This window comes from Oryctolagus cuniculus, chromosome 3 (genome assembly GCF_051225735.1).
Source record: "Oryctolagus cuniculus isolate XC-2025 breed Fujian yellow rabbit chromosome 3, ASM5122573v1, whole genome shotgun sequence".
Taxonomy (NCBI): domain Eukaryota; kingdom Metazoa; phylum Chordata; class Mammalia; order Lagomorpha; family Leporidae; genus Oryctolagus; species Oryctolagus cuniculus.
The window spans coordinates 173,223,266-173,237,180 of NC_142869.1; the positions used below are offsets into that span (position 1 = coordinate 173,223,266).

At 40.0% G+C, this 13,915-nt stretch overlaps 1 protein-coding gene across 12 annotated transcripts in view; it reads right to left on the reverse strand.

The window, feature by feature from the left end:
• DGKI (diacylglycerol kinase iota) overlaps positions 1–13,915 on the reverse strand; it is a 507,839-nt gene that overhangs the window by 260,125 nt on the left and 233,799 nt on the right. The window lies entirely within an intron of this gene.

A 13,915-nucleotide genomic window follows, 5' to 3' on the forward strand; every position in this document is an offset into this window, starting at 1 on the left:
AAGTGAGGCAATGAAATTGAAAGGTCTTATTACACACACACACATATGTACTTTTATTGCTAAGATCTATCAACAGGAACTTCTCCCACCACCTAATTGAGAAGCTTTCTGGTGTCTCAGATGGGACTTAACTTTATTCTATAGTATAGGGTGAGTGTACTCAGCCCCACCCTCTGCTCAATGCCAATTTTTGGCTTCAGGAGGAAAACAGATGCAATCCACTGTGGAACTGACAGCCAGGCTTATACCAAAAACAAACAACAAGGCCAATCGCAACGGGGGCACTGGTCTCCATGTTTATGAAGAACCGTGGTGCATCCGTTGGAAATGAGCCTAATGATAATCAGCTCTGTGCTTTGCTTTTGGATTCTAGTCAGAGTCATGGTGATCATGGCCTCAGGATCATCATCTAACACAGAGACATAAATAGGACCAAATTGGAGCCCTTGTGGACCACGTTCCCCTGGACCACCTGCTCTTGATGGGCTCTCAGAATGGGAAAAAGAACCAGATTCCTAATTACTCATGTTTGAATGCTGGCCCAAATCTGCTATTATGGAACTGACAGATGCCCTGACTGAATTTCAACTGACTGTGGTTTTTAACGGCCTATTTTGTTCTTCACTATCAAAGAGGAAAATAGTGATGTGAGGCCAGATGCTCTGGATCCAATTGAATTCAGAATTAAAAATACCAAAAACATTGAGGAGTAACCTCCTCCCCTTTTTGGTTCTTTACATTTTTTCAATCAAGTGGAGCCTTTGGAATAGAGTTGAAACAAGGCTTATTCTGAGCAGCTAAAACTTTGTCATTCTTCTGCAATCTAGGGCATGCACCAAATGGCACTCCGATTTACAGACTTGGTTGAAACCAGAAAAAAGGAAACTTTCCTTGAAATGAGCTGAAATTGTTTTATTGTCTTTTGTATTGTATTTAAGTAAAGTTTGTAGGGAAGTGAGAGAATTTCCTGACTATAGGCTGACTCTCATTTGATTTGATTCATTCGAACAAAAAAGTTGAAGTCTTCTTGCAGCCACAACTGTAAACAATAACAACAAAATAAACTTCTACATATCCACAACTTTAAACAAAATCAATAAAATAAACTTCTACATATCCACTAGCATACCCAAGGCTCATAAAATGTTGCAAAAGGAACACCCAAAGAAATTATAAAATAAGTGCAAATCAATGCATTTCCATTAATATTTATCTTAAAACAGATAACTTCAGTTATTTTTGCTCAAATAACTCAAATGATTTTTGAAATATAAATGTTTTATACACTTACATACTCTTTTATACATTTTGTATTTTCTCTCTCAAATGTTTATCCTAAGTCTAATTAGAAGCAAGTCCATAATTTCTAGTAAAATAAAATTAAAATTTTAAAACAAAAGTGTTACATTAGTCATAAATGTATCCTGTGTGATATAAATCCATAGTGACTTGGTGTTCACCAGTGTAAAAGGAAGTTCTTCCCACTTTGATCAGGACATAACTAGATCTCAAACTGGTTGTCTTATCTACTGATTTAATTATGATACACTTTATGTCTGTAATTAAAGGCTCCGACAATCTGTCAAGCTCCTTGTGTCCACAATATGCTCTCCCTTCAGGGAATCATTGACTTATACCACAGATTGATGCTTCATGATACCTCAATAGAACATTGAGTTCTCCATTCTAATGAAGTTTATAATTACAATACATTAATCAGAACAAATCAGTCTTATCATCCTTAGATTGTTTCTGCTTTTTGCACTCATTTACCTGAGGGCCCTATTATCAGCTACCAATCACAAATTGAATCTTCTAGGGAAAATAAAAACATTGAAAAATGTAGAACAGAGGATGCTCGGTGCAAGTGAACACTGTTAATACAAATATGGCAGACCGTAGAAAGCGCCTAAGACATGCTGTCCAGGACTTCTTCACTTGTGAAACAGATGCATTCATGGAAGTGGATGGCTTAACCCAGAACCCTGGAATTAAGGTAGATACCTACAACAAAGGCTACAGACTTAGAATTTAATTTGCATGTTAACTATGTTAGCTAAAATATTTATATTTCATATATTTATGATCATACATATTCAAGGACATAAAATACTTTATACAGATTAGTGTTGTATTCAATAAGGCCAAAACTGTATATGAATCTTTACCTATTGGGTTTAAATCTTTGTACTAGAATAAAAGGAAACTTTCTAATGATCCAATTAGCTACAATTATGATAATGTTCATCCATGAAAATTAGTTTTCACCTGTGATTACTCTATACTTAATAACTATTCCAATAAAAATAACATTTTAATACAAATTTCATTTTAATGTTGATAATATTCACCAAGCAGATTGTTTTTGGAAAAGAAAAAAAACAGTAAGACTACTTTTTAAAAAAGACTAGTTAAAAAAGTTTAAAATTTTTTTAAAAGATAGGATTGATGTGTATACTATACACAATTACAAATCATGACAGAATTTTAATGAAGTCATATAATATACTTGTATAATCTTGATGATGGTATAACATTAAAGGAAGTAACTAGCTATCCTATTGACACTTAACTGATTGAAGAAAATGATCTTTGACTTACTGAACTAAGCTCTCCTTTATTTTGCTATTCTAGTCCCCAGAAAATGAATTAACCAAAATTACTCAAACTGTGGCTCTCCGGGGTTCATGAACTTATGGCAAGGTAATATCGCCATATCGCATAGCCCTTAGAGAAAGAAAGGAATCTGCTTCAGAAATAGATTTAACTTGGGTTTTTACTGCATCTACTCTTCATAACAGTACTCTGAAAGACCAAATAATCTTTTCACACCAGCCAGAGAAATATAGTCTTTTGAAAGAGAAAAATGACTATATCTCAAAAGAAATACTCACAAGACCTATCTATATGTACTAACAAGAGTGGGAAAGTGTGTATGAGGCTGGGTTCTGAAGGTACAGGACAAAGTTGGAATAAGGAGAATTCCTCAATGTGAAAGTACTCATCTACAATGGAGGGTTTAAGCCATTGTTAACGATCCCAAGGATGATGGTAATACTTGGAAGACATTTGAAAATTCGATCAAAAAACAAATCCATGTTAAGTGAAGTAGAAATGCCTGAATTGCTGTGATAGAGAAAGAAGCAATCAAAATCTCACAGAAATTGTCATGCTAGAGTTGCTAAATTAGATACAGTTGAAAAACTTAAAAATTGACTATGTTCTATAAGAAGCCCAAAATATACTGCATTTACCAAACCAATAAAATGTGTGTTGGTGAGAAGGGCATCATCATTGCTGAGAACAACAGAGGCTCTCTTCAGTAGATGAGTCCTGTTGGTAGGAAATGTCATACAGAATGAGAACTCTGACAATAATTTGAACACTAAAATTACAAAATAATAGGAACCATGTGGCGGCACTTAACTAGAAATGCAAGCTGTGTTCAGTTTCTGTAAGATTGAAGTAGCAGCCAAGGGAGCTTGATGGAGAGAGCCATGGAAATGGTTATTAAGGCATGCATCCTAAGAAATAACATGGACTGTCAGATAAAAGAGATACTGTTCAATTGATACAATCAGAAGAATGAAAAATGGATGACCAGACAGGTGAATACAGGTGTTCCAACAGTCATACTCTTTTTACTTGTTTCTAAACATGAGTTAGTTTCAAACCTATAACCCACTGACTGAAGGAGAGAGCAAGTTTCCAGTAGAATTCTGTAACATCACAGCAGGGGTATATGGTGACATTCTTCCAGTCTCTAACTAAAATGACCTGTCATAGACATTTATGTAGGTAGTTTGTACAGTGACGAGAGGTAAATATCTAAATACTTTCAAGACTATTGGACAAGAGTCCAAGTTGACTTGCATACCCTAAGAATAAAGCAGCAGCAGCATCCTCTCTTTGAGTAAATGTGAATGGGGCTCCAATAGAAAATGAAGTCCTAATCCAGGGTCAGTCTCAGAGTCTAGAGGTTTCTCAAGCCCAGCATGATTAAGTCCCCTGGTCTCCAACTGTATAATTGGAGTGAACATACTCTGTAATGGGCAGAACCCTGACACTGGTTTCTTGGCCTATCAAGCCCAAATGAAACCCTCAAACCATCCTTCCACCCATGTCTAAGTCAAAATAGATGTCACATTCTCAGAAACAATAGGTATTAGATGAAATTATATGAATTTTGAATGTTGTGATAATGGTATTGGATTTATGTTTTTTAAAAGTATTATCTGTTTAAGTGCTACCCTCAAAAACTAAAGGAGGCAGGAAGCAGAGCTAGTGAACCCCAGCACACTCAGATTTAATTCATCACTTGAGATACTACAAAATCAGACAGATCCTGGAGAATGATGTTGAACTACCACACACAATTTAAATTCAGTGTACTATGGTTGTAGACACTGTGTCAAATTTGGATTCTTTTGTCTTTGAGTGGATGACATGTTTCCCTGGATTTGGAAAATGGATTCTTTTTCAGTCCTGTCTGCATTCCCTTGACAGGGTTAATGGTATACTTTTATAGGCTGTTCCAGGACTTTCAACTCTTCTGAAAGTTATCTAAATGCTATGTCAAGGGACCTGAACAATATCAAGTCTGCAGAATGTTATAATCTACCACATCAATGACGCTTTTTAAAGTGGATAAGCAAAAAGTGACAGGTACATTGGAGGTCTTGGTGTGACAGAAGGTGGGGAGACAAGCCCTGTGAGGAGTCTGAGACTCCACACGTCAGTGATGTTTCTAGGGTTCAGTGGTTCAAGGAATGCTAGAGGATCGTCTGCACTCTAAAGGATAAACTATTGCACTTCACAATTTCAATCGCTAAGAATAAACAACAGTATTTGGAGGCATCCTAGGTTCTAGAGGCAGCATATTCCACACCTAGAAATACTGCCCTAATCTATTTAGTGGATGGCATTAAATCCTTCCAGCTTAGAGTGGGGCCTGGAGTAGGAAGCAACTCTGCAGCAGGTCCAGTCTGTGATGAATGCAGCCCTGACCCTGACCTTGATCCCTCTTAGAGGGATAGGGGGAGGAAAAAAGACATTTAGTTGTGTTTATGACAAGCACCAATAAGACAATTACAATACAGACTCTAGCATTCTAAGACAAAGTCATGCCATTTGCAGGCAAGAACTGTATACTTTCAAAAACATCTGCTGGCATGTTGTTTTGCTCTGGTGGCTGAATACCTAGATATGAATAACCAGGTATCCTGAACTGGGTTCTATGAGTTCACAAAGTCTTAAAGTTGGAAGGGCTCAGCCTAAATCCACTGTTACATTATGATCCCATGTGGGATTTTGCAAAAAACAGTACCAGGGTGAGTATAAATGAGTAGGTAGCTCAAGACCCTTCAGCATCTACATTTTAGTACCAGGTGTCTCATTTAACTCATGTCTATGGAAATATGGGAATCCCTAATAATCATTTGAAAAAGGAGGAAAAAAATCTAGATAGGTTCAAGATTCACTTAGCTTGGTATATGAGTCCAGTCAAAGGTTGACCATTACTGCACTAATGGCTACTTAGGGGTGACTTAAGTGAAAAGATATCCTCTCTGCGGGCATAACTTCAAGTGGAACAAGTACTCATCTACTTTGTGTGGAAAGATATATTCCTGATACAGGAATATATAATGACTCACAGGCAGTGGTAAATGGCAGTGGCTGGTTGGTTCAGGGCTTGGAAACTACAGGAGATATGGAGAAGAGGTATGTGGATGAACACACAAGGTAAGTACAAACAGTGAAGATCACTGCCCACAGGGAGCATTGCTCTGGTAAGAACAGAACACTTAGGCATTATTCAGGCATCATACCCTGTCATGAGCCACCCTATTGATGGCATAATGGGCCAGAAGTGAAAGACCCATGATGGCAGTTATAGATGCTATGTTTGAGTCCAGTGATAAGGGGCTTCCACTCACCAAAGTGAGCTAGTTACTGACACTGCTGAATATCCGTCCTGCCAGCAAACTGCACCAAAGCTAGGCATCCAACATGTTCTCATCCTTCAAAGGGAACCAGCTATGTGGTAGCTAATTGATTACACTGAATCCCTTCCAATCTAGAATAGGCAGCAGCAGCTCATCTTGACTAGAATCAACACTTACGTGGAATATGAGCTGACTTCCCTTCTTGAGGGCCTCACTCACCACTTATGCAACAGCTTGTAATGTTTGACCTGACAGGTGCCATTTGATGCACTAGGATATCCTCTGGAACACTTTGATAATAAATAGACAAGTGTACCAGCCAAGACCAGGAGATCAGACTGCTCTAAAATAAGAGTCTCGGTTCACTATCAGATAGGTCACTTAGACCAGAAGTGCTAGGTGACAGTAAGGTGAATCCAGAATGTGTGGTTGAGGACAGAGACAGATGATGAATATCAGTTGCAGACTTCAGATCAGCTGCAACCATGGGGGCTATGAGTTAACCCTCTAACTTCCTTCTTCCATGTTTCCATAAGGAAATGGGACCAACCAGAATCCTAGAGGAGCTGTTCTTAAAAAGCAATATATGGGCCGGTGCCACGGCTCACTTGGCTAATCCTCTGCCTGTGGCGCCGGCACTCCAGGTTCTAGTCCCGGTTGGGGCACCAGATTCTGTTCTGGTTTCTCCTCTTCCAGTTCAGCTCTTTGCTGTGGCCCAGGAAAGCAGTGGAGGATGGCCCAGGTCCTTGGGCTCTGTACCCGCATGGGAGACCAGGAGGAGGCACCTGGCTCCTGGCTTCGGATCGGTGCAGTGCGCTGGCCATAGCAGCCATTTGGGGAGTGAAACAACGGAAATGGAAGACCTTTCTCTCTGTCTCTCTCTCTCTCTCTAACTCTGCCTGTCAAAAACAAAAATAGCAATATATGAAGCAAGGGATGGATTCTGAGCAACACCACGGATGCACTGCACCAAATGCCACGGCATTCCACCTAGACGAGCCACTCATCTCATTCCCCGAGCTGAGAGAAGTGCTGGAGACTGATGGAGACATCAAAATGTACCACTGTGCTTTACCGCAATTGCTTTTAACCAGCTGAAACTGATAAATAATTAAGAATTACCAAACCTGTATCTCAGAACTTCACCAAAGTAATTCAATGGTCCTTCCTGATCAACACGTTTATCTGGCTTGGATGCACTTTTAGATTTACTTGATGTGATCAGTCAACTGTGCATGTACTTTTAGGTGAATTCTGCTCTATGGGGAATGAAAGTGAAATTATTAACCAGCAGAACCTTGATTTTTACTTCTGAATTAACTACTCAGTGTGCATTTCCCTGCCTAGAGAGAGAACAAACCAACCACAGGGCTTGTTAACACTGGACTAGTCCATTTTTAAAATATACACATAAGCTTTTTCTTTAACAATAAGAAAAGTCATATTATCTCTTTGTCCTCCTTTAAGTCATTTTTCACTGTACTGTTTTTTTAAATTAGAGGAGGCTTTTTCTGACATTGATATTCTAGATGTCTGTTTGACATTCCCATGCTTTTACTCCCCAAGGAAAAGAGTGATATGTGTGATTTTCATGGTTAATGGATTCTAGAAAGGCAAATTGAAAATCAAGGTAAGGGTGGAGTTCCACAAATAGGGTCTTAGGCAAACTGGCTTCAAGTTTAAAGAAACAGACAAATAATGAACAGCAGTTGGGAACTGCTTCCCTTGCAGCTCTGCAAGTCTGCCTAGCATGCAGGATCTTGGTGGGTCCCAAGAGCATGCATAGCCCTCTTGTAGGCATGATCGTAGTAGCTTCAGAACTTCTCCTCTTCCTGCTGCAGAATTTCTTACTCATTCCCCAGAGGCTCCTATTATTCCTCATCCCTTCTCCTCTAACTGCCTACGTCTCCTCCCTTTCTTCCTTCCTCTCCATGTTTCGCTTTTCACCCGATATTTCTCACTACCGTCTCTAATTTTTCTTCAGATATTCTTATTTTCCTCATCTCTCCAACTTTTTTTCTCTATTTAGCCTTCTATGAATTTCCATTCTCTTGTCTGGCAAAAATAACATTATATAAACAGACTATGCATAATATTATACAGCATATATATCATGTTGTTATGTATTTGTACATTTACACCATATTTGTGATTTTATAATTTCTCAGTATTCCATGTTCTGCCAATATAGAAAGCACAGAAGTTGTACATTTCTTATTTCTTCCTTGAAAAATTCCAAAATTTTTGTTGATATTTATGTAGTCTGAAATACATGTGTTTTTCATGTGCTAAAAGGAAGGAACTAGCTCTTATCAATTAGTATCTAACCATGGGGCACACATTGATCATGACTGTCCACGAACCTGCTTTACTTGTATTATCTCCTACTTTTGACAGTGACTCTGAATAGGGAAAGAACACAAGGATATCAAAAAGTGTTAGAATCACTTTTCTTATTGTTCCTCTATTTCTAAATTACTATCATTAAGTAGTGGTTTTATAAAATGTTTTAATTGCTAATACTTGTATCTTTTAAAAGGAAAGAATGAGTGAGCACATATGAGGTATGTGCTAGGATCAGTCTCACAACAAACTAAGAATCAAAGCTGCAGATTTACCATGAGGCACATGCCTAGGGTCAGATTTTATTTGAGAGAGAGAGAGAGAGAGAGAGAGAGAGAGAGAGAGAAGTGGAAACAGAATTGACTTTACTGAAAAAAGTAGGGATATGAGCAGGAGACCATTTGTCTCCAAGGATCATTTGCCTTATGGGAGTAGAAGAGCCATGAACAGAAGGGAAATCAGTCATTTTCCTGGGCACCTGAAATCTTCTGGGACTAAGCATCATGGCAGAAGTGTCTATCCCCACCCTAGCCTGAGGTGTGGGTCTCTGCTCCACAGGTGGGTGACAACAGTTCACAAGCACCAGCAGCCTTAACGGCAGCAACCCGAAAGAGACGCAAAAGTAGGGATCCTTATGAAGAATAAGAAAAGGGTCCCGGGGTGACCAAAGAGCTGTATTAGCTATAACTTCCAGGACATTGTCTGGGGGAGGGTGACAGCAGGAAGATGGCTCTGCAGGTGAGAACTGAGGGCCTCCATAACCACAGGAACCGCAGTAAGGAGGCCTTCGCCCCTGGCTACTTTCCTTAAAAAAAAACACACATTATGGAGGTATAACTGATGAATATAAAGCCATGTATATTCAATGTATATAACTTGATGAGAGATAACTATATAGTCATGAAGCAATACAAGAATCTATGCCAAAAACAACTCTATCACCTACAAAATTTCCTCCCATCACCTTTTTTAGTAATAGGAACCCTTAATGTGAGATTTACTCTCATCAAATTTTTAAGTATACAACACAGTACTGTCAACTATAGGCCATTGTACAGTAGATCCCTAGGACTTACCCATCATATATTACTGAAACTTTGTACACTTTGACTAATACCTCCCTGTTACCACTTCCTAGAGAGGACGTTAGGTTAGGTTAAGTGAAATAAGCCAAACACAAAAGCACAAATGCCAAGTAACACCACTCCCATGAGGAATCTAACACAATCAAGCACTTAGGAGCAGAGCGTAGATGGTGTGCACTGGTCCCCATTCTTAATATTCAGCCAGGGACAGAAAGAAAAGCCAGGATTGCAGCAGTTCTGTTGGCGGATTCTCCAGGAAGAGGTTTGGATTCCCTGCCCTTGTTTTATCTACTCTGTGCCTCCTTAATGATCCTCCTGAGGCAAATGGCCAAAGCTGGACAAATACATGGGCACCTAGCAAATGCACGGACCATCATCCTTGAACATCCATTTTTGTGCCTAGTCTTGAAGGATATCTTGAAAACTGACTCTCAAGGATACATATTTTCAGATCATCAAAGAACTGTGTTTTGAGCTGAGAAGAGAACATTCCCCAAAGACCCCAGTCAGTGTCGTCTATTATTTTACACTCTGTCATCCCTTTCACTTTCCACATTATATCACAACTGCACCCAAATGGAATCACTTTAATCATCTCTATATTTTTGAATTACAAAAATATTAAGTATACTTCCTTCAGCTGTGCATATTTTTTTTTATTTTTATGTTTTTGACAGGCAGAGTGGATAGTGAGAGAGAGAGACAGAGAGAAAGGTCTTCCTTTGCCATTGGTTCACCCTCCAATGGCCGCCGCGGCCAGCGCGCTGCGGCCGGCGCACCGCGCTGATCCGATGGCAGGAGCCAGGTGCTTTTCCTGGTCTCCCATGGGGTGCAGGGCCCAAGGACCTGGGCCATCCTCCACTGCACTCCCTGGCCACAGCAGAGAGCTGGCCTGGAAGAGGGGCAACCGGGACAGAATCCGGCGCCCCAACCGGGACTAGAACCCGGTGTGTCGGCGCCGCTAGGCGGAGGATTAGCCTAGTGAGCCGCGGCGCCAGCTCAGCTGTGCATATTTTACATATTGCATCCTAAGTTCATCTTCAATTAGTTTTTAACAATATTCATTATAATATAGTTATTTTGATATTTAATAAATGCTTCATACTGTTTAATTTACTTAAACTAATTAAATATTTAAAGGCATAGGAATTATGGACAAGTAATTCATAATGATGCGGTAAGTTTGGTTAGGGAAATGAAGATTCCTTAAAATGCAGGGAAAATTTAACTGTATTAATGTACTAACAGCCACTTTCCAGATCTGATACTTGAAATACTTTAAGAATTAAAGTTAGCTTTCGATAACTTTTACACGTTTCTAAATAAAGGAAAAAGATAAGGTTTCGTGTTTTGATTTACAAACATATTCCCACAATTACTATACTACTGAAAGTGGGTGCTTGGTTCTCTCTCTCAAAAAAAGGGGGAGGTCAAATTAGCTATAATCAATATTTTATTTTTCTTTATGTACTGATTTTTTAAGTACTATGGAAAACTCAGTTTTTAATGAATTTTGATTGAATGAATGCAATGTGTAGATCTGAGGATGACCAGCCAGAGGCATGTTTGCAGAATAAGCACACACTCTGCCTTTAATCATTGATTAAATACAGGCTTGCATTAAACAATATGTGCCAGATTAATCCCATCTGCTTCTCCAACTTTCTCCACCCTGCGTCCTATTGTACAAGACTGACTTACGGGTTGCCTCAACAGAGTTCCTGGAGCTCTGGTGGCCACTGGGATTGGCTACCAGAGAATGAAGGTAAATGAAGTTGGGTTATTTATTTCCCCAGGGTAAGGCACCTCAGCCTGGCCGAGTCTTGACCATGGATCACCACTCCTGTGAAGGGGTCTACTCCATCTCCTGCCTCCTCAGACTTGGCTTGACTGTGGCTCCCCGCCATTCCTGGTCTGTGTTCTCCATTATCCCTTGTGGTTCCCCTGCACTTTGCTCATACATTTAAACATTCTCTTTATTAAAATCTCATCAGACTACATAATTTGAGTATGAGTGTTTCATCTCTTTTCTATCTTGGCCCTTACTGCTACATAGTATAGGACCATGAATTAGAACTATGTAAACTACATAATGGTCATGACTTTGGTAACATGAGGAATTCATCTAATGTTAAATGAACTGAATTGGACCATGGATTCTCTCATCTGATATCCATTAAATGCCACACACCCTCAGCCAAACACGTATTCAATGCTCAAGAGAAAATCACTCTAAATATGTATTTTATTACTGAATTTAAAAGGTAGAAATTGAAACCACAAACACTCTAACCACAAACCTTCTCCAGTAATCCCTAAAGCTTGCAAACCACCAGTTGAAAAAGAAGCAAAGCAGTTATTTCTCCCAATGAGTAAATTATGGAAAAAAAATGTGTGTGCAGGGGAGATGTGTGAGGGTAGGGTAGGATTTAGAAGTCTATGGATATGTAAGAATGTGCAACTCTACTGATAAAAAATTATGTATAGTACCAAAGTTTGAAGTGAATTTTTCAATCACCAAACCTGCAATCGTAAATACACCATTAACTTTCCTCTAATCAAGAGTAGAAGCTGGGATATAAGGAAGGGTTATTTCTTATTCAAGAAAAAGATATAGATTCAAGACCATCCCAAGCCATAGTTCCTTGAGTCTTCAAGAATTCACGAGCAACTGGATTATAAACACAAGAGATGAATATAATAGTAACATATCATGGGAGGGTCATGTGACAAACTGGGATTGCTGATTTCCCCCACTGATAACAGTAATGTGCAGCAAGCAGTGAGCACTCCAGAGAACTGCCCAGCAACCCTGGGCGGGGAAGGAGACATGGCCACCGCAGCGCAGGACACAGGGATTCCAGTGCTTCCTTTTCAGTTGACCATGCCCACATAAGAAGAAGCTGGAAAAAGGAGCACAATATGACTATGGGGAATACTTGTCATAAAATAAATGTATTGATTTTCTTTTAATAAAATTCCTCCAACTCCATTATGGTTTGAATTATTAAGGTAGTGCCAGCTCTAAGGCTATCCAGTGAAGATATTTTTCCAGAGTAAAATCTGTTCACCTGGGCCGGCGCCGCGGCTCACTAGGCTAATCCTCCGCCTAGCGGCGCCGGCACACCGGGTTCTAGTCCCGGTCGGGGCACCGGATTCTGTCCCGGTTGCCCCTCTTCCAGGCCAGCCCTCTGCTGTGGTCAGGGAGTGCAGTGGAGGATGGCCCAGGTGCTTGGGCCCTGCACCCCATGGGAGACCAGGAAAAGCACCTGGCTCCTGGCTCCTGCCATCGGATCAGCGCGGTGCGCCGGCCGCAGCGCGCCGACCGCGGCGGCCATTGGAGGGTGAACCAACGGCAAAGGAAGACCTTTCTCTCTGTCTCTCTCTCTCACTGTCCACTCTGCCTGTCAAAAAAAAAAAAAAAAAAAAAAAATCTGTTCACCTGGATTTGTCCAAAAATTCACAACTCACATTTATGATCCCCAAATTAGTTATGGCAGACTATCTATTCTCTCTTAAAACAGAAAACACGCACACATACACTTTGGCAGGTTACAGATCATCTGCAATCCATGAAGTAAGAAAACCTACAAACCCTACAAACAAAGTTGCTGCAAAGGGACCCACGAACAATGGCCATGGAAGAATAGAGATCCAGCTTTCTTTGCCCCAGGCATGTAAAATATCTGGTAGGAATCTTTCCACCACCCCCTTTCTTCTCATCTTTCCCTTTTTACCTAACCCTCCTTCTAACCTATTTTATGTACCCTCCGTTCAGGATGAAACTGAAGGAGATGACATGGTTGCAATAAAGGACCATGGCCCTGATGATAAGCAAGGTGACCTTCCAGACAAGAACTTGGTACCTGCAATGGCTACAACATGACATTTTCTTCCCAGGCACTGGACAGCACAGCAAAATCAATAAAATGTTTTTCTAAGCCTCCTGTATGCCTCACACAACACTACTTCATGCAGCCAATATTTCCTTACATCCCTTTATGATCAAAAATGCCATACTGGTCAGCTCATCCCAGTGTTTGACTCAAAGGGGCCACATGAATAAATAAAAAGATTAATAATGAATTGGGGAGAAATATAATGTACCAAATAACCGTGTTCTTTTCCAAATGAATATGTCCCCTTACTGATTCCAACCAGCATACTGTTGTTATTTTAAAAAATCTTTATAATATGATTCACCAGCAGTTGAAACTTCCCAGATGATCCGGGCATCCCTGAAGCAGATCTTTGTACATTAGAAAAAGCCATCATGCAAATCTACTGGGAAACTAACACATGGAAGTTCTGGGGTTCAATATCACACAGTCATAACATCCCTCCCTGGACCCCGACCTCGTTTTCAAGTAGCACTACATCCTGAATGGCCTGTAACTAGTCATACTAAGAAAGAGTAGACATAAATGACCACCAATCAAGAGGTTGTCTCTTCCCGAGAACTGGATAGTATCCTGACAGAGCAACACATTTCTAGCTTTGGCCCAGGTATCCTCAACAGCTGTATTCAACCATGCTTTCATA